General features: G+C 33.3%; 1 long non-coding RNA gene across 1 annotated transcript in view; it reads left to right on the top strand.

Moving 5' to 3' along the window:
* The window catches only part of LOC126554728 (uncharacterized), a 33,318-nt gene extending 18,770 nt beyond the window's left edge, over window positions 1–14,548 (top strand). Inside the window, exon 2 of the long non-coding RNA XR_007606717.1 lies at window positions 14,285–14,548. This is a non-coding gene — a long non-coding RNA (uncharacterized LOC126554728). The remainder of the gene's footprint in view (window positions 1–14,284) is intronic.
* The last annotated feature ends 7,852 nt before the right edge of the window (window positions 14,549–22,400 follow it).

Here is a 22,400-nt window from a genome sequence, read left to right on the forward strand (position 1 = left end):
TGTTATTCGTAATACGTTGACCGCCACGAAATTGAGGAGAATGTGATTTTAGTATACTTTATCCTGTCTGACAAGCGTATTTTCACAGGTCGACTAATATTTTTGGAAAAAATGTTTTCCGATTTTTTTCAATATTCGTAACTTTTATGTTTCAAGTAGTATTTAAAATATTTTTATTTGAAAGTTTTCAAATCAATAAAGAATTCTAGCTAACTGAGATCTCATAGCTATAGAATGTTCTATCTGAAAAAGAAAATCACGCTGCTTTTGAGTGTAAGTAACTAATATTACAAATGCGTAGGTACAGATAGAACTGAAAGTATATTATACATTTATACGTACCTAGGTAATAGTGCAGTATAATGATGTGACGGTAAGATTACTAAAAGTTTTCTGCCAGACAAGATTAAACCTCAGATAATAAGTATTTTTTTTTGTCTTGTTTTTTAATCGCGTTTTGCGTGTTTCCACTGAACCACGGCTGTACATAATAATATATAATAATATTTGCAGTCGATTGTCGAACCAACGAATATTATGGCATTTCTGATGTACCTACGGTATAGGTATTATTAGGGATACGTCCCTCGCCGTCTCGTTAACGAATAACGGAATAATGAAAAACAAAAACAAAACGAATAAAAAACATTGCTGGGGGCTGCTCGTTTAAAAATGTATCTCATTATTAATTATGTTAATAATTTATCGCATTATTACTGCTGGGAATCTCAAAACCAACAAAACGTGTTTTAGTTCGTTTAAGCGAACGCGTGATTCCCGAATCTAATTAAAAATATTGTATTTTTTCCCTCTTCCGTTTTTTTTTTAACGCTCGCTTTATTTCTTTCTTTGTGTCGATCCCCTCCACTCAGGCGCTCTTTTTCTCTCACTATCTATCTCTCACTATATATATATATATATATATAATATTCGTTGTCTTGGCGGTATTCCACAAGAGAGGTAATATTTTCCGGTAGATAGCTTTTGGGCCACTAAAGGGTCCGGTGGTTGTTTTCCTTCTCCGTTCTTTTCGCCTAGTGTTATTAATCATTTAACGCAGTTAGTGCCGCCACGCATTCTCCGTCATGGGCGCAGAACGTACAGGGCGGGGGCAGCTGAAACCTGCCCGCCACCGGCTTATTCGTATATACGTACATATATATTTTTCTTTTTACTTTTCTTTTATTTTCTCCGTCCCTCGCCACACCGTTCCGCGGCAAAACGAAAACGACAAATTTCTGTTGAACATTAATTAATGACGTTGTTTTTTTGTTTTACGTTTTTTTCCCCTTCGATTTGATTTATTGGAGTACTCGGAGATTAATAAATATCGAAAAGCAACGTTCATTAATCCACATTAGTACACGCGCGCGCACACACACTCATATATACACACACACACACATGCACGGACACATATATAAATATAAAAGACAAAAAATCCGCAAAATAAAAAAGAAACGATCCTCTTTAAAAGTTGGTGGGTGGGTGTATGCTTGACGTTTGTCCCGAACGCCAAAGGTACGGCTAATAAATCACGTAAAGCCTCCCCCCTGCACCCCAACACTGACATAATATATATATTTGTTCCACTCTATCCCTTGTCCGCTGCCGTTAGTCTTTATTGTTTATGGCTGGAACTTAAACAAGTATATATTATTATACTTGTGATGCGCGTGTCTGCTTGTCCGGGTGATCCTCGATTACCTGTCGCGGTGATAATACTTACCGCTGACGTTATCGGACGCACAGGTGTCGTTATATTGCCTATTTGAAACGCCGGCCTAGCACGTTTTATTCTTTTATGCGGTGCCCGGACAGTGGTCAATTTTTTCGGTTCGTTTTATTTCCCACCCCGAGCCGAGTCAATTTCAAAAACTATATACAATATTATATCATTCTTTTTATGATATTATAGTGATTTGTGAGAGCGTACTGGTTTCACGCTGAGCTCGATCGTTACTGGTTATAGTCTCAATCATTGATACATAAACAATAATAAGTAAATCATTTTTTATTTTTAATAGACTTGATGGAAATCTATTTAACGGAATTTAAAAAGATTTTTTATATACTTCTCGTGATTCTGAGTAAATGACGTCCGTCTATGATCCATTTTTCATTTAATTGGATTTTAAATTAAAATGTTCTCCTACAGTTTTCATGTAATTTTTTGTTTATAGTTTAGTTATAATTTACCTTTTATCGTATTAAAATACAATTTTAATTTATATTTAATGTTCTTAAAAGCCCTTAATACTCAATACTTGGTATGTAATACTACCGAGGTTGATATAGAAGATTAAAAGATTAGATTGTATTTTCTGATGTACATGACCTAAATTTTATAGATTAAAATACAAATTCAATTTAGATAAGTTAAATGTAAATGTTAAAATATTTAAAAAAAGTAAGTACCTATTTTAATCAACATTTCCAGATGCTATCCTTATAATATTTAAAATAAGTATAAAAATATTATGTAAATTAATTTTCATTTATTTCGCGCTTGAAAGAGCCTGATGCTGATTATAAATAAAAAATATGAAAATTATTTTATAATCGTATTTTGTGAAGGCACTAGGTATTTAAAAGAAATAAATTCCTATTACCAGGCCATTAGATAGAATATTTAATGAATTAAAAAGCAAAATACATTTTTTTTTCGTATTATTCATATTTAATTAAATTCAGAGTAAAATGAATATTGAAGCTAATAATAAAACCAAGTGCATTAAACTATATAATGTGCAACGTTATAATAATGTTATAAATCTTATATCGATAAAATATAATACACACAGTTAGATTAAGTAAAAGATTCTAAGAAACACGTTTCTATCGAAATACAAAGCAGCTAGATAAAAATATACTGACCCTTGTTACTTTTAATACGTTGACTACCATGATATTTTAAAATGTTATCTTTCTATACTTTATCCTGGCAACCGAAGGTATTTTCTCAAATTGACTATTTTCATATTTTTTCAACATTTGTAACTTTTCCTTAATTAGTGGTTCAAATACATTTTTACAGTTTCAAGTTAAACACAGCTAAGATAGTATAATATCATGGTTGTAAATTCCCATTAACTGAAAAATTAAATAAATTTACAATTATTATGTGATCCCAAATTAAAATATTTCGTTTCAAAAAAATATTACCTACATATTTTGATACCAAGAGATCTTAAAATTAAATCTCTGCTACTTATTTATTTTATAATAAAAAAATTAAGTCTTATTTGATGCTTTTCATTTATTTTAATACATGTTATAAAATTAACATAATTTAAATATCAAAATTAATTTAAAATTCAAAAAATTCGTAAATAATGCTATAAGAATATTTTATAAGCCAAACAAATTTGATGGCAATGTTATCGTTTAAAATTAAAAATAAAACATTGTAAAAAGAGTATTGATAAGATGATAATCCAGGTATATAACTATATCTCATTAATTTTATATTATAATATTGTTGATTATGTCTTTATCGAGATTTCATAACCGTAAGTATGAAAAAATGTTGAGTTTTTTAATAAAATATTTCATGGAAAATCTAAGAAATATTATAAGATACCATTTGGCGATATATATATATTATTAACGTTAAAAAACATGTTGAACGATACCATCAAGTATAATAATATATCAGTTTTACCCGTATTGTTTATTTAAATATTACATAAATACGCATACTTAAATATTAAATTATTTATTATTGTACAAGTGTAGAGTTTTATCGGTGTCCACAATTGTCTCCTCTAATTCCTGTACAATCGCTTTGGATTCTATACATTTGTTTTTCGTGTAACCGCCTCCATTTTGACCTATAGAGAAAAGGAAATCTTGTTAAAAAAAAAAAAATGTACAAAGAGCTGAAAGATTGAGAGAGAAGAAAACGAATGAGAAGGAGTGTCGACAAAGAGAGTAAGTTAGTAGGAAAGAGAGAGGGAGACAGAGTGAAAAAAGAGAAGAGATGGGGTATGCAAGAGAGAGTAAGAGGGGAAAAACGCGCTTCTCATAGTATATTCAGCACGGTGACGTAAAAAGCTTTTAGTTCCCGGGGTTCCGCGTTAACCGTTTTGCTGGACTCATTTACCCTCATTTTGAACGGCTACGGCGATGGAGGGTGGTTGGTGGGAGAGGCTAAGAAAACCGGGAGCCTTTTTAAAAATGAAGGGATTTACTGGATACGAGCTCTAGAAGGCACACGGTCATATAATCGAGAGAAATGGTCCGGTTGCCCGGCGCTCTCCGCTCCACCGCTGACTTCTTAATGGAACCAGCTTAGTCTTGTCGGCCGGCGCGCAGACCCCACGCCACGGCGAGGACAGGGAAAAAAAACGTTCTCCTCCACACCCCCGACCATGCGTGTAAGTATGTGCGCGCGTGTGTGCGCGTGTTATGTTTATTGCATATATGCCTCCGGGACCGACGGCCATTAACTTTTGTCATTTTCCCTTCTCATATATACTCTTTTTCTTTATATATTATGTCTTTTTTCTTTTTTACTGGTTCTATCTCTCTCTTTTTTGCTCATTCGGTCTCGTACGTGTGCGTTTTCATATTATGTGTTCATTTATATATATATATGTGTAAGCTTAGATACAGCACGCCACCGCAGCATAACTATCCGACCGGCTAAAACGGATTACATACGTTTTTTTTTTTGTTTACTCTTAGTTTTTTCAGTATATACATAATATGGTTGCTCAAAGTCATACCATACGTTATATTTTTACGTCATATACCTAATACCTATACTATTTACTAGATTGCGACTATTACTGTACGGCTTTTGCGCCACATATAACAACTACGACCACAAAACTATTACACACTATTTTATACAAACATATATATACTATATGCAGTATACACGCAACAACTATTAATTGTATATTACGATAAGACATCCACATTGTATATATTATATATAAAATATTATGTATTATGTGTGTGTGTATAATAAATAGTAATTTATACAGAACATACTGTAACGAGGTCGGAGAACATATGCATACAGGACACAGGTAGATACTTCAGTGAGGGGTTTCAGAATAAATTATAATAATTCAACCATGACTAGAGACTAGAGAGTTTCAGGAAAGATAGTTCAAATAAAAAATTCCAATTGAGGTATATTTTATTGTTATACAATCTTAATATTATAATAGATATGATAATATAATAATTATACTGCGTAAGATTTACTGGTATTAAAGTTATCCAGAACTCGTTAGTGTGCGAGTAGCGGTTGGCCTAGAACTATTGAAATTGACATCTTCTATCTTATGTATATAAGTAGTATTATAATATAAGTATATATTATGTAGATAAAGGGATATACTATAATATGTCTTGTAAGCATTATATATATTATTACCTATTTATGTTTATACATAGTTTGTTTCGATATTATACATCCGTGATCCGTTACAATAAGATTAAACGTGTTGTATAGTCTTATCATGTATCCTTAAAATATTATGCACATTATGTAAAAATTATAATAAAAATGTGACTTACTAGGGTTAAAAACTTGAGCACAAGTTATATCAAGTACAGCTTAAACTAAATAACCGAACCATTGCGACTGTCAAAGCTATACAATATAGCGAAATGAAATTAATATTATTTCACAAAACTTCCAGACGGTTTTATTTAATCTTCGAGTAAACAATAAAAGTTCGACGACAAGTTGACGGGCCTTTAGTATCAAACGTATCATCGCACACCATTTTTTTTTTTTACTTTTTTATAAAATGTACATTTTTGTTTATACCTACTACAAACAAACCATGTACAAGAAAATATAATAAGATGCCGGAAAGGTAAACTACTCAGAAAAGCAGTGTAGCTAAATTCTTCATCCCGAAAAAAGCCAAGTTATTAAATTATGCATTTGAGATGTACTCGTAATAAAAAATATCTTTTTAACAGGTACGAAAAAAAAGTAGCTACAGTGGTTTTATGATTATCGTTAAGTAACAGGAAGTCGAGAGCGTTCACTGAGTGTACCTATACCTCAAGGCTCGAGAATAAGTCAGTTGCCCTTGGTGGAAATAAGCGTTTTTCCTATTACTAGAAATAAGAAAATAAATAAATAATAGTGGCGTCTTTGCCACTGTATATACACGGGAGAAGAGCACATTCGAGAATTGATGGGAAAACAAACAAAACGAATTTCGTCGTATTTTTTATTTTTACTTTTTTTTCGGGCGTTCACACGCACACGCACACCACAAACGTTTAAACGATTGGCTAAATTGGGTTTGTTCGCGATTAGCGGGCACAAAAAGTACCGCGTGCGGTTAAGCGCACACCACTCGTTCCTCCTTCACGTCCATCCGCCACAGTCGTCCGTCTCTGCGGTATGCGATCGATATGGATTCGTCGGGAAACGGTTTAAATTCTACGCGCTCGTATAGCCAATAAATCCCACACGCCTAATACACGTCCTATGCATGGTATATCTGATAAAGTATATAAACATATATAGTCGGGAGAGAAAGAAAGAGATAGATAGCGAGAGAGAGACTTATACACACACGCACACTTATACCAAGAGACTAAGAGAGACAGAGAGCAGAGGGTGTGAGCGAGACGAAGATGAGAATGCGCGCGAGAGAAAAACGAAAAAACCGAAGGGATCCTGTTAAAAAAAAAGTCCTCGGGGAGCCGTCGAATCGGTTGATTGTCCCTCACCTCCGATCCTGGACCATATCTAATCCCTTGGCTGGCCCGGTGGAACGGTGGAAGAGACTATACGACGGTTTTTGGTACAAGTGTTGTGTGTGAGTGAGTGTGTGTACAGTCCACGTCTAAAATCGTCCCCTTCGATCTGCCTTGACTACAACTATACGCCACCACTGCCGCCACCGCCGTTACTATACCGGCGACCGCTGGCCCTCCGGTTTATTTTCGCCATTGGTCACGTAAATAGTTAATGGTTCGGAAAAATAAAGGCGACAAAGAAAACAACACATTTGTTCCCGCGGACGCGCGGTGGAGAGAAAAAAGACTATTGTTGTTGACCCGGCCGCCGCCGCGGTTTTCTACCACTTGTATTTCTTTATTTCTCTCTCTATCTCTCTTTCTCACATACACACACGTTCATTCATTCGCTCTCTCCTTCTCTGTCTCCCCAATCTCCCCGACTCTCCATACATACTTTACTTTGCTCTGTTCTTGTACACAAACTTAATGAGAAAATGTACAAAAGTAGTCTCACACACACACACATGCATGCAGTAACAAATATGTTTTTTATCCTACAAATCGTTTTGCTATTGATTTTTCTTCCGATTTCCGCCAAATACATATATAATAATAATAATAAAAAATAATAATAATACCATTCTTGACGCGTATCTCTCTTTCCCCATATCCGCGCGCAAACGTTTGTGACCGTGTGACTATAGGCTTAGGGACAGCGCCTAATTCTTTTCGATCACGTAAACCGATTAGGACGTGTCCGAAGTTATCTAATCGCGATCCTTGTGTACAATAATAATAATAATAATACAAGCCATTATACCTCACGTATGGTGTAACATTATATTAGTTATATTATTTATTTTTATTATTCATGCGCACCCTAAATTATAATATTATAAAATATGAAATGAGATTTCTTACGTTCATGTTTTTTCTTGTATGTTGTCACCGAGGGTGAAGCTGTAAATTAAGTTATAAGCCCACCGGCATATTAAAATATGTATACGCAAAACGGGCGTGTGCACCTGTGGTCCGTGTTCACACGCACGCACCCCTCGAGTGTCTGTATATTATATACGTATAGATTTCATCTGTATTGCCTATAGAGGAGCCTCGGAAAACAATGACGACGAGGTGAGGCAGAGCGACAGAGAGTCATACCTCAACTTGTTTGCATTATTATGATTTTGTATGTGTGTGATACCTGTATATAATAAGATATTTAAATGTATATTCATCACTATATACAGTATATTATACTCGCACAATATTGAAACTTTTGTGATCGATAACACGCGAGGGTAATGGCTCTCTTGAGTTTACCACTCAAGTTTTCCTTTGATTTTGTTTTTTTAATTCGACCAAGACCGTCGCGCGGAAGACATGAGCGATAATTATTTTTTCTCACACTCACGCCGACGTATTTCTGCAAAGTTGCATGAAGTTTGGTTAAAGCTTCGCTACTTCACTGATCACAGTTATATAATTTCGTGAATTTTGTATACAGTTAGTATCACGAATCTTGCTGTATGTGTTCTGAAAAGATAACATATGCACTATCTTATCGTATGTTCCTGAAGTTATACGTTGACCGCGCAAATCTTTATTAGTTATTACTAGCCATTGTCAGTACGAGAAATTTAGAATTTCGAATCGTTAACGAATGCGTTTAACGCGTACGGAAGAATATATTTTTATAATACAACCTCTTACAAAAGAGGCGTCGTATAAAATATAATATACAATAACGATCCGTGTTGTTATAATACATCACGTGTATATAAGTTTATATCATTTGTGATGATAATATGATACTCGCGAATACCTGTGCACGCCGTGAGATACGTCGACACTTATTCGAGGTCTTACGGAACTCTATATATATAATAAAATATACACACATTGATCGTCAGGCCATCATATATGTATATATAATATAATAATATACACATATATGTGTATAGGACTGTTGATTTCGGGTTTTCACTATATTCAGCGCGAATATTAAAATCAATACGATGTGCGCAGTTCAGTTTTCTCCCTCGACGTACATATTATTATTGTATACACACGCACATGTATATATCGAATCTTTCCGGGCGAAACGTGCGCCCACCAATGTTTATTTTTCATCAGACCACGGAAATTCGCAATTACTTTTCCGTATACATATTATCATACCACGCGGCTCTGCATGCTCGGAATTCATTTCGTGCGGGTTTTTTTTTTACGATCGTTTTAATCGAAAAGTGTTTACATATTATTACTATCATCGTATGTGTGCTATACGTATTTCTAGCTGTATAATAATATTATATAGGAGTTTGCGTTCGGCGAAAAGTCACCATCGAATTTCGTCGTACCGTAAATCGCGCAGTTGTTTCGCATGCGGAGCGGTGTTCTTTGAGAATTGTATTCAGAATAAAAATAAAATATATCATGTGGTTTCGGACGCTACAGCGTACTTGAATGATAATATTAAGATTAACTAAAGTTTGATTAAATTCGCGAATTAAAAATCTCTTCGTATTTTCTCTGCGACGTGAATATTATAATATTCGAGATGATTATCACAGACCAATGGAAAAACGAACGTCAACATTTAAAAACTAATTAATTAATTAATTAATTGATTAATTAATAGTAATTATGCAGTAATTGAGCATAATTGGTCATTACACGTTTATGGTTATGAGACGTAATGTAGACGTTTCTGTACGTACAAATAATATATGTTACTTATACGCGTGTTCTGTATAAAATATTATAATATTATACCTAATGTATATGTGTATATAAACGAGAGATACGCCGCCGTAGTATAATAATAATAATAATAATAATATAAGACGATAAACGAACGGGTGGTCTTATACGTAGTTTGGTGCGGAACAAAATTGCACCGGTGTATAGGCGATAAATTATTTCCGGTCGGAGGGCCGGATATCGGGTAAACCCTCGATCCGGCGTATAAAATCCGACGAGGAATTTCAGAAAACGCCATGGAAATTTATCGACGACCAGGACGAGCCCCAATACACCGGTTACACATATACACGCGTGATATAATATAAGACGAAGGCAACGGGATAAATTCGATTTGCAGTGGATATGGACGAAGTATAGATGCCTATACCTATCTACGCATTGGACGTATACGGGTCGCCTTAGAATTATAATAATACAACAATGATGATAATAATAATAATAACAGCAATAGGTGCGGCGGTAAAGTTTCGCGGGTTTCAGGTGTACGCGCTGGCGCTCTGGCGTTACGGTACACACTGGCGAACCGGAGAGGCCGGGCAGACGAAAAGCGCAAGTGCGGCGGCGCACACGCCCCCGGCTGCGCCGTCAATTATTTCCCATTTTTTCGTTATCGCGTCGTATTGTCTCTCTATAGCTGTTCGCCCTCATGTATACCACCCCACAGCCGCCGCCACAGCCAAACTACCCCACACGACTCGTTCGCTGCCGCGCGTCGGACAACAATTATTACGAAGCTTGCGCGTAACAACCACCTCCACCCCTTTTCTCGTTCGGGACCTCTCGTCGTCTTCCTTCTTTCTTTCGTATTCTTTATTGTTCTCTCGTCTTCTTTCTTTTTCGTTTCGTGTCGCGCGCAACGTGAATAATAATTACGATTCGCCACCCCTTCCAGCGCTCGTCCACCCCCCCCCCTACTATGGGCCAAAAAAAAGAACTGCTCGTCCGAGTCCGCGGGGTGTAATGATTATAAACGCTAGGGCGCTTGCGCATATCTATATATATATACACGTAGATATACAGAAGGTTCGTCTTCATCGACGTGGGGGCGCAGATGTGCAGTGGGGCCATAGGTATATATTATACGAAAGAAACGACAAGGGTGGGGCCTATACTCGCGTATTACGGTATAATATAAAGTATAAAAAGCAGCCCCCGGTGTACATAATGATTGGGAATAATTTTAATTTCATCGATAGCCCGCGACGAAAAAGTTTTATATCCGTTTTCACCGCGACCTCCGCAGAAAAAAAAAAACTTCTCGACGATATAATATTATAATATATTTTATAACTATAGGCGTTTTCTCTCCCGCTCTGTACATTTCCACTATAAAATATATACCTAGTCGTTTACGTACATTGTGTGAGTTATTGCGCACGCCCATTATCTACGCGTACAATAAATTCCGTAATAAACCGCATAGGCCTAAGTAATAATTATATGAATATATATAGAGAGAGATTGGTGGATTTCGGTTCCGTTAATAATTCATTTATATTTAGCACTGCCGATGTTGATAAGAGTAACAAAAAAACGATTTCGAATCGATTATTTGCACGACACGCAATTATATACCTATTATATTATCGATGTTTAAGACCGCCACCGCTCCCGTAATAGCGACTTCCGATAGACCACCGGGTGCGGCGCTGCGTGTAAAAGTCGCTTATTAATATTATTACTTTATTAATTAAAAAATATTATAATAATAAAATTAATGACCATACCTACTGTCTTTAATAAAATACCGTAAACACCCAAAGAAAGGTATTGAAAAAATTGTAGTCAGCATTGTTTCTTAGATTTCTGGTCAATTTTTGTAATTCTATTTTAACAATATTTACTAGTATAATTAATAATTTAAATAACACCAACGAAACTTGATAGATTTGTTTTAAATATTATTGATTATGCGGCACGTTTTCGAAGACGCATAAGGTATCGTATGAATTTCAGATTTACATACAAATTAAAACATTTTATGATTATAGATGAGAAAATTTGTATACTCTCATCAGTCCTCTGAAATAATTTAATAGTTTGAATTATTATTTTAGAATATGCTTTATGTAATTGGACGGTGTCAGGAAAGTACTATTTTACAACACTTACATTTTATGCTTGTAAATGTAGTTTTAATTTACCAAGTCATGTGCATTTCATTAATTGTTGCCAGCGTTTTATGATTTCTAAGTTAAACTATAAAATTAATGCAATATTATAGGTACTTCTATATAGTATTTTATCATAATAGGAAATTCTCAACAGTAGTTTTATATACTTGAATGTATAGTGTATACGTACGACACGATCGCAGTGAGTTTTAAAATAGAATAATATAGTAATTTGATTTAAGTATAAACCAACTGAATGCAAATTAATTTCTTTAAGGTATATAACATTATAATATCAAGTCATAGAGCACGTGAGCTTTTAAAGTGAATATAATATAGTTATTTATGCATCACGCAAGTGAATTTAAGCAATTTTAGTAACATCCATACGGCACTATACCGCCATACACCATTATTAAACTATATAGCAATGTCTAAAGGTTCAGAATTTATTAATGTTGCGTGAATATGAATACTGCATGCATATAGGTACACGATAAATATATGTATATAAATAAATATGGCCGGTATAGCTGGTAATACAATTACGATGTATCTATTTTGTAGAAATGCGTTTAAATGAGCCGAGTCGATTAACTTGTCGTAACGTAATACTCGTTAAGACGATAACTCACTCACGCTAAAAACAAAGTGCGTTTTATTTTAAATAAGTATATTATAAAAAATTAAACGAATATAATAGAAAACGACATTATGATTATTGTTTCACTCTAATTTAATATTATGTAAAAATATAGCGACATATCTATGTACGGATGTTTATAATACGTACATTTTGAATACGAATATTTTGTATGCATTTCTACGATATAAAACATTTTAAAATATTGGACAAAAATCGGTCAAATCATCCGCCAAAACAACAAAATAGCACGTCAAGTTTATATTGTCATCGACGATTTTATATTTATTCAGTTACAATACGCGCGATTAGGGATTTCTGGTGTAGCAGTTATGAAACAAAATGTGGCCGGCAAGTGGCGCCACCAACCGGATGCTACTGGTATATAAATATCGGCTCGTTCAGTGCGAATAAACGAAATGGGTCTGAAAGGAGAAACGGAAAGGACAAAGGAACTCGACAATTTGCCCCTCGCAGTATAGTATATTGCTACTGATGCTGGCGCTGGTCTCTCACCCCTTTGACGAAATAATAATAGTTGGCGTAGATTTTCTTCGGTTTTTCTTCCGAGTGTATATAATATACGCATTGTATATTTATATACACTTTATCCGCCCACCCAGTGCAGTATATTATATACATATATACAAATATATAGTACATAGTTTAATTAAACCGAACCCGTCTATTGTGTAAAACCGGAAGAGGACCCATTATAATAATATACGGACGGGCAAGTCTTTTTTTAAAGAAGAAAAAAAAATCAAAAAGAATAATAAAAAGAATGAATTATCGAAAAGAAGAAAAAGTTAAATATTCTTATGGGGTCGTGGTTTTCGCTGGACGAGTTGGATGGGGAGTGGGCGATGTTCGGCGAAACGAAAAATTGCATGGTCCGCTGGCGGTAAAGAATCGTACTGTATTTTCTTTTACGCAAATTGCGAAATGTATGAAAACACGGCGAATTAACTCCGTTTTTTCCCTTCATCGACTTATAGTTCCCAGGGTAAGCATTCCGAGTTAGTGAGCGACATTTATATTGTATATTATTTATAAAGTTTTTTATTTCGGTTACCTAGCTATAACATTATCAACATATTATACATTTATTCTTCAAATCAGTGTAGCAATGTACATTTTAAAACTATTCAGCCCAACAAAATGGACTAAATATACAATTTTCCTGTGGTGGTTTAGTTGAAAATATCGACCAATAGCAATCAAATACTATAATAGTTTTATTTTCTCGGTTCTTTTAATATTCAATCCATAATTGTATGTATAAGTAATGTAATATATTTTTATTATGTATGCATTTTTGTTTACGAAAAAAGTTACCGTTGCTATATTACGCATTGGCGGTTAATGTTTAAAAATAATCCTCAGTTTTTGGAAGTACGAAACTAACCGGAAATAATAGTGTTTGCCATATATATATATAATAGGTTTAATGTATATTATACCTACAGACGAGTGTGGTTTGAAAAAAAATGGGTTGAAATATTATTTCCGGCGAACTTTTCAAGTGGTGTGTTTCCAAATACTCACCTATGTCAACATCTAAAGGCACAATAACCGATTGTAAGGGTCAAAAGGTAGCCGATAAGTAGGCTAGAATAAAATACTTGCCGAGTGTTCGATTGTTTTCGGGTGAAAATCAAAATGTGTTGATTTACAAAATAATCCGCATACATAATAATAATATTATAATCCAATAAATATTATTTGTTATGAAACATATAAAATTAAATTCTAAGTTTAAACGATAAAAATTAGTAATGAAACATCACCATCTAGATAGGCACACATGATAAACTATATTAGATAACTAAATACAATTTTAAAAAGGGTTGTACACATAACTATAATTTTAACTGTAGTCATAAATGGCATCATAAATTTGGCATATTTTGAGACTATCCAATGCAATAAAAATATTATTAAAACGTAATTTTAAATATCATTATTCATTATAAATTATACTACTGTCTTTTATTTTTTTTTTATAAGAAAATTATTATTTTTTTTTCAGCACGAGACAATTACATACTTATGGCGTTGTTACAAATAAAAACTCATACAGTGGTTGGTGAACTGGCAAGTCGTCATCAATTGAATACAATATATACTAGTAAGAGGAGATATTCGATTAAAGTCAACACCCGAAGAATATATTATTAATACTGTTTTTTCTAAAAAAATATGAAATGTTATTCTATACACCACGAATCTTCAGTCGTATACTATTTCTATGATGATATAAAGGAAAATTAAAATATAGTACTATAACATATAATTAAGACAATGGTTATTATGCTTATAGAATTTATCAAATGAAAATATGTAGAATTTTGGTGTACCTACATAAAATCAGTACCCTACCATTGTAGAATCATTGAATCATTATTCAACGTGTGTAAAGTTCCCCATTCCCCGCCATTTGTTATTTGATATATTTTTTCCAAGAGGGTGGGCGACAACTTTATTGACATTAGAGTTTATAAGAAATTTATTTGGTCACTTGAATAATTATTTGAATTTTTTCAAGTTTATCGAATGGTTGCGATAAACATATATATACATAATGTATTGCTTACATTTAGATGGAATTAATTAATAAGGTTTAAAGTTGTGATTAGTCAAACACGGTTTCAATGTAAAATATTTTGTGTTTAGTGAATTCTCAAGAGCGAAATTGCGTAACTATTACAAAAATAAATTTTAACTTCTCATCCCTAAATCGTTTTTATATAAAATATGTTGAATGCGTCGATCGGAAAAGAGTATAGTTCCCTGCAGTCGGTTTATGAAATTCTATAACTGCAGATTTTGGAGACACAATGTCTTACTGTATCATTCAATAGCAGACGATGGATTGTACACAATAATAGTGTGTCTCGAAATTAATGGTATTTTATCTATCAATCTCTGCAGGGTACATTGCCACAGTATTTTATATATAAAATTATATTTATTATTATACTCGACCCGGCCAATACATCTGTATATAATGGCGGTGGTCTTAATGGACTTAACGAACGACGGGTGTAAAAATATATATTAAATTTCGTATATAAAAAATACTAATAAAAAACCACGGCGACGATACGACTGGCAAACAATAATTAATACTGTTGACTCGCAGCGTCCGCGACGCACTAAAATATAATCGGACAAATACTAGAGGTTATAAAACTAAAAAAAAACTATCGCGCCCGGGCGACTATAGGTACTACAATATAATGTTTGGTGGTCGTCTTCCGGGAAAACAGTGCCTTTTCTCGGTGATACACTTAGTGATATAGTGAGCCCGAGTGTGGTGATGGTGGGGGAGGGGGGGGGGTCAAGGTAAAGGTGTAAAAAGAAGAAAATAATAATAATATATATCGTGCTCCCCGCACACGTGAGGCGTGTGTCCCAACTCCCAACCTCTAGCGGCGCAGTGTGGACGTGTGCACGATGAAGAGTGTTTGGTGCTGGCTGCAGGGCGAGGGGGCTCGTTCGTTGTTTTTCTTATATATTTTATTTTTTTCAATATTTTTATGCTATCGCATTGTTGTGTGCGTGTGCGCGTTATTATATGCGCGTTGGCGCACGCGCTCCAGTCGCGCACGGTATTCGATCCACGTATATAATATTTTCCTCCGCCGCCGCGCGTCCTGCAAATCCCGCGTATGCGCTTCGGACGAGCGGAGAAATATAATAATATCATATAAAATATATATATATGTGTGTGTGTGTAGATGGTATAGACGAAGGGCGGGCAAAAGCGAGTGGTGCGGTAGAAGGACGAGAGAGAGAGAGAGAGAGAGCGAGAAAAAGGAGAAGAAATTAAATTATATCAACGGGTTTGTCTCGCACACATCGCGCGCGCGGCCATATAGTCGTCCGCCTCCACCGCCGCCGCCGCGCTCTCGTCCCCCTTGGGAAAACGTACGAGAAATGAACGCTCGAGCGTTATAATAGTAATAATAATAATAATAATAATAATAATAATACGACGTGTAGTGGTAGTGTCGGTGGTGGTGGTCGGTCGGAGAAGAACAGACACATATATAATATACATGTGTGTACGTGCACACAGACGCGCGCGCTCTCGCGCTTACGGTCGGCCATGTTGGATTAGGTTTCACCGTGACCCATGAATATGCGACTGACTATCCGTATTACATGTTATCTGTTGTCCGCCGCCCGTTAAGTTTACCTATACACCACACACGCGCACACGCGACTCGGAAATCGCGCGAGAGACGCGAGAGTCGCGAGCCGAAAGGGTCCGTGCGCGTTTTTCTTTTTCCTCTTCTCTTCTATCCGATAATAATAATAATAATGCGTATTATTATTATTATTATTATTATTGTACCCTACGGTAAAGCCGTCCATATAAATCTTCGTGTTCGTGTGCGCAGACCTTCCAAAAATAAAAAACCTATTTCAAAAATAAACGAAGACGCGCACCAAATTAAAGTGATTAAAACAATTACTTAGGGACAAATGGATATAAATTATAAAACGAGAGAATAAAATATAATGTAATAAAATTAATGTACCTATATATATTAGATTTATATGCAATGAATTTCGGTTGAATAGCGCTTAAAACGATAACGATGAATTATATAGTTGCACGAGTGTTTATTAGCCTAACAATATAATATATTATATTATAATAGGTATTATAGCACAATCGCCGTAAACGATACGTCATTCGTGTGAAGACGAGTGTCATCGTATTAATTATTTAACCGAAACGAACATTGTCCAATTTGTAGATGTGTTGTTGTCGGACACCAATAATAAACGAAAAGCCGGAAGTATAAGAATGACGAAGCGGGAGTGGCGTTGCATCCTTCTGTCATCGAAATCTGATAACAGATTTTAACGGTGAACGGAACTACGACATAACTCTTCCTATGCATTTAAACAACTGCCTAGCGTGACAACGATTTAATAGTCAAATAATAAACAAAAAATATATTATATTTATATAATATAATATATTTTAATTACTTATTTTCATTTCGTTTCTACTTTTATTATCGTCTAACCGTCGAGTATAGTTTAATGGAATGATAACGTGTCGATTTTGTTTGGTAGGCGTGTTATATTATACTTGAAAATATTGTATTGAAAAATATACAAAAATGTTGCATAGAAGTCGTGTGGGTAAACCGTTAAAAACCCAATCATTATTGTATTGAATTAAGTACTCCATATTATTTTATTTTGTATAATCCTATCAATTATAGTGAAATCATAGTGGTTCTCTAATTCTCAGTGTAAGTTAATACTGTCATATGAAGTTTTAAATCAGAAATTAATTAGTAACCATATGTGTTGCACATTTATATACATAAGTACATTTTCAATTTTTTTTTTATTTATTTAATATATTTATTTAGCTTGAATTAGACGTTAGGAATTAATATTTCGTAATAATACTTACAATAATATATGTTATGATTAAATTTGTAATTATAAAATACTTAAAGAATATTTTACATTAATTAGTAGATAACGTAATTAATTTAAATATATGATTTAGATTTAAAACGATAGTACGTTAGAAAAGTGATATGATGTCTAAAAAGTAAAAATATAAAAAAACAAAACTAAAAGTATATTAATTACATAAAATAAAATAATAGGTATGTTATATATGTGAATAAACAAAAACTATTATTTTATTAAAAATAAAGCTTAATATACTACATTCAATAGTGTTGTATATTTATTATGTCTATAAACAGTTTGATAAAGCCTATCGATGGGTTGAATTATTTCTTTATATTATTTGTTGTTTTATATGTTTTGTATACTACATTCGTAAACTATAATATATTATTATGAAATGTTTTGACAAAAAATATAAACTTATAAAATATTATAGTTTATTTTACTTCAATATGATTTATCAAACTGATTTAACATAATATATATTATAAACTATTGGGTAAATACCTATAGTTTAAGATTGTTTAGACTTGTTTTTTTTTAGCGTATTGATAAGTATATAAATGTGAGGACATTTGGTCATCTAAAATATAATATGTATTTTTAAAAATTTAACTGTATAGTGTAATTTTTACCAGCATTTTTTAATTTATTTAATTTATAAATTGTGGCTTTATTTATTCAATAGTGTTTTTTTTCGAGTTTAAAACATGACTAATACGTTTTTATATTATGGTTATCAATATATTTTTATGTTAAATGATATTCTACGGTACCCTTGCAAAAATAGTGCAGCTCCAGCTCCCCAGAGCACCACTGCACACACATAAGATGTCACTGGTGTAGGGTATTATTTATTAAGGGCTAATGATTATTTTAAACTTATTAAAAATTGTCAAATATTATAAATATCAATTAATTATTTCAAATTCAATAGGAATAACTCGAAATATTTCATCACATTCGATTTTGTTTTTTTTTTATATTCATTATAATGTTTTATTAATAATAAATTAATAAATAAATTAAAACTATTATCATTAATTATTCTTATACATCAAATTATTTCAAAACATGAAATTATATTTTCAATTGTATAACTTATAAATTTGTTATTATCTTTATTTTATTTGTTTGGTATAATAAACTAAAATATTAATTATTAATTTTTATAGTTAAAACATAATTTGAATACGTGAAATAAATTATATTTAAGATTTAAAATGTCATAACTCATAACTTATATACTATCAGTATATAGGTATTATTTCATTTGTATATAGCTTGAAACTATGATAGTAATAAAAATTAAAAAACTATAAAAGTGAAAAAGTTACGTGATGTAGGGATACATTTTGAACGTTTGATTTTTATTAAACAGTGGTAGGTAGTATCCTAATTTTATGAATTCCAATTATTATTTTTTACTCTTATTTGTATCCAGTCGTTTAAGTTATTTAGCCTAATTTTTGGTATGTAAATGATTGTCTATATAAATATATGATATTGCGTCCAAATGGTCGGGTTCAGATAGCCACCTCGTCCATTCATCACTTTTTTGGAATACTCATTACATTATATTATATTGAATAGATATACAATACATAAACGTCAAACAATTTCTTTTAATATACCAACGTATAATTGTATATTCATATATGACGTCAACTAATCATATTATACTGTTTTGATAAATTTATTCACACACACACACACCGATGTTCGTTTTTGTCATCGACGGAATATAATATTATAAAGAATAAAACAACGTTAATGTCCTGTACACGCCATCGTATACGTATATATTATGTACAGGTATACGCACGGTTATTATGTACCTATATTGCGAACTACACACAGTACATTGTCACCAAGACAACGCGTGTATATTATTTTTATTATGTACATTGTACACATACACACACACACACACACATATATATTATTATTATATAATATAAACATTAATACCCAGGGTACTTAGCTCCCCGCCAAAGTCCTTTTCGACAACCCGCGCGATAATAACACGGTCCTTGTAATGTTTTCTCATTTTTTTTTTCTTTTTCACTCGACCGAATATTATTATTACGTCCTGTATATTAAATTGTACGTTATTTTTTGACGTGTCTCGAAAACTTTCATTAAGCGTATTGCGGCGCAGGACGATACATAATAAACCGCGTCGCATTATAACATAATATGTATATTACGAGAACCCGGCTCATATAAAGCTGATGAACAAACAAAATAATAGTATTAGTATTTTTTTTTCTTTTTGCGCGGTGAAACTCCAATATTCTTTTAACACGAGTACCTATATATGTGTGTGTGCGCTCGTGCGTGTGTGTGTGTGTGTGTGCTGTTATAACACACACGGGCTTAACACGCGTACACATAATAATAATATACTGAAGTTCTTATCGAGTGCCGTCGTTCGTTTTAAATTGTGCAAATATAATAATGTGTACGCTTTTTACGGTTTTCGATTATGCACTCCTCGAAAAGAAAAAAAAATCCGCCACCACAAACGACCGCATACGAATCGCTTTTTATATTAGCGGCGGAATATATTAATGTATTATTCGACGCTGCTAAATAATCGATCGCGAATTCGTTTTCAAGTGTACATTATAATAATATAAGTGCATCAAAACATAATCGTACGTAGTTAATTAAAATAATAATAATACCTATTACAAAAGGCAGTAACCGATATTGGATGCTGCAGTGTAAACGAGCGCAGATTGAAGAAGAAGAATAAAATGATTTCTCTAAACCGCAATAAGCTGGATTATGGCCAATGTTACAACAATATAACAATATTTGACGCTTTCGCTTCTCTGCCCCTCCTCCCAAAAGTATTTATTTTAATACATCAATGTCTATAAATACACCTATTATAAACAGTTTTTCAAAAAAATGTTTAAATCAAAACGAAAATATAACACATGTAGACTCTAGTAACCAATAATAAGATACGAAATTATAATCGTATTCGGTAGTTTATAACTGTAATGAAAATATAACTAAATAATTCTTTTTTTAAAGTATCTTAAAAAGTATTTTTAATTTTAGAAAATCGATGTATCAACTCTTTCCAATTTTTATCTTTGACAAAATCAATTTGATTTTTTTTCATGAGTTATTCTGATCTCAAAAAAAAATTTTACACGTTTTATTAAGACAAAAACGATCTTTCATCAATTGTATTTGATGAAGGTAGAATAAAAATAATTTTTAAAACTATTTCGTTGTTAGGCAATGATGATTCTAAATACGATGTAATGAGTGTTTCGTGAAATGAAGCGAATAATAATTTGTCTTCTGATGGAAAATGTTTAACTATGCTTTTAAATTGTATTAATATTTCTTAAAATCCGGTTTTTAAATTTAAATTATATTACGAAATAAAAAGGTGCTTATTAAAATAATTTGATATCATGATTTCTATTTATAAATTGTTTTTAAAAATATCATAATTATTAAACTAAAAGAACCGATTATTTATATATAATTATAATGACGTGTATAATTTAATTTGATTAGTAATGGTTTTAAGCTCTTAACATTTTGTCACCCCTTAAATTTTGCCACCTGGCGCAAATGTTACTATCGCACCTTTGGTTGACAAAAAACCCTATGTAGATGCGTTTCTACCGCGGTTGTCCTCCTCCCATCTGCCCCCATATTATGGTACGTGCGATGATCATAACACGAATGCGCACTGCTGCCGCATATTAATATTATATTATATTGTTATTATTATTACCATATGCTTTTTCGTTTGTTTAGTGCTATTATAACTGCGGCTCAGATCGAAATTCGACCACCGCAGATAAGTGATGATGGCCAGAGCGTAATATAATTTATATAAGTACGCCCGTACGTATATCTAGATCGTAGCCTGCTGTGGCGGCGTGTACCCAGTACACCCATATAACTTACACTGCGGCGATACCTACCCATATTATGTAGTCGAACGTCGTAATTATTATTATCGTTATCGTTACCTTATAATAATAATAATATGGCCGCCGCCTTCGATGGCAGTATTCGCGCTCGTGTGTGCGGGTTAGCTGAATGTACGCGTGTTACGCCGCGCGTAATAGTATCAGGTGTATCAGGTACCTATACCTCTTTCTCAAATTATATATATATATAGTTGCGTATAACAGTGGTATAGAATATTATAACGAGAGTGGAAATCTATTATATAACCCTTTTGTCTATAATATGCCTGTAGTTGTACGTATCGTGTAGTATATCATATCGGTATGTGTACTTGTGTATGCGACGCGCGGTGCACGACGCGACACCTGGTTAGAGGGACCATACGATATCGCTACACTTTATAATAATAATAATAATATTATTATTGTATTATATACCTTCCCGTGTATATTATAATAATAATATATGCGTAATGAAATGCCGCGAATAAAACATACCTATCGACAATGCGAATCCGTATCAGTGTCGGAGACCGAAAAAAAAAGTATAATAATAATAATGATGATAAAAATTCCGCGAGTCCATTGTGTGCTAATGGAGGACAACACGTGTGCTGCACAGCACCGGGAGTAGCGAGTACACGCACCGTCGGCGCGGCAGCAGCAGCAGCAGCAGCATTCGGACTCGACCCACAACTACGCGACACGACTACTCGTGTTGACGTCTGCTGCAGTGGTATAAAA

The sequence above is a fragment of the Aphis gossypii genome, chromosome 1 (genome assembly GCF_020184175.1).
Source record: "Aphis gossypii isolate Hap1 chromosome 1, ASM2018417v2, whole genome shotgun sequence".
NCBI lineage: Eukaryota > Metazoa > Arthropoda > Insecta > Hemiptera > Aphididae > Aphis > Aphis gossypii.